Below are 1,242 nucleotides of genomic sequence, written 5' to 3'. Positions count from 1 at the left end.
CAGAATGGCTATCATCAACAAATCAACTAATGATAAGTGCTGGCGAGGATGTGGAGAAAAAGGAACCTTTATGCCCTGATGGTGGGAATGCTGACCGGTGTAACCACTGTGGAAAACAATATGGAGTTTCCTCAAAAAACTAAAAATGGAACCCCCATCTGACCCAGTAATCCCACTTCTAGGAATATATCCCAAGAAATCAGAAAGATCAATCAGCAAAGATATATGCAGTCTTATGTTTATAGCAGCACAATTTACAATAGCTAAGATTTGGAAACAACCTCAGTGCCCATCAGCAGATGAGTGGATTAAAAAACAGTGGTTCATCTACACATGGAATACTAATCTGCTGTAATAAAGAAAGACCTCTTACCATTTGCAACAGCATGGGTGGACATGGAGAGCATTATGCTAAGCAAAACGAGCCAGCCCGAGAAAGATAAATATCACATGATCTCACTCATTTGTGGACTATAATGAACAACATAAACTGATGAACAAAAATAGATCCAGAGACAGAGAAGCATCCAACAGACCATCAAACCTCAGAAGGAAGGCAGGGGTGGGAGACGAGTAAGAGATCAAACAAAGGACTTGTATGCATGCATATATGCATAACCAATGGACACAGACCTTAGGAGGGTGAGGGCATGTGCTGGGGGGTGGGAGTGGCCTGGGAGAGATCAATGGGGGAAAAAGACATATGTAATACTTTAATAAATAAAGAACAATAATAAAACCCCCCAAAACAAAACAAAAAATACATATTTATGTTCACATTTGTCTAGTATTTATGATTTTGTATTCTTTTCCTTAAAGAAGTGCTCCAGAATTGCATAAGCCTCAGGGCCCACAAAACCTGGATATTTTAGGCTTCCTCCCCATGAACGTAAATGTGCTAGTTATGCTCCAAGATAAATTTCGATGTACCCAGAGGAGATTCTTTTGGTTAGGTCTTCAGAAAGCTGCCTCTAAAAGTAAGAAGATCACACTTTGTACATCTGGAAACAACTTTTTTTTCACAATATAATTATGAGGCAGAGCCTAACCCAGTCAAGGAGATTAGACCTGTTTGTGAGAAGCACAGTTGTATCTTTTATTGTGAATTAGGGCAGGTAGTTGAAGTTATAACCACTTGTGTCTTGGCACTCTAGCCTTAGTATTTGTCCCTGTGAATATGGCCAACACAATTCTGTAGTAGGAAAGAATTGGCAGCTGCTGGAAAATCCAGAATACCTGCCT

This window comes from Myotis davidii, unplaced genomic scaffold (genome assembly GCF_000327345.1).
Source record: "Myotis davidii unplaced genomic scaffold, ASM32734v1 scaffold376, whole genome shotgun sequence".
NCBI lineage: Eukaryota > Metazoa > Chordata > Mammalia > Chiroptera > Vespertilionidae > Myotis > Myotis davidii.
Note: the sequence above shows the minus strand (reverse complement) of the source record.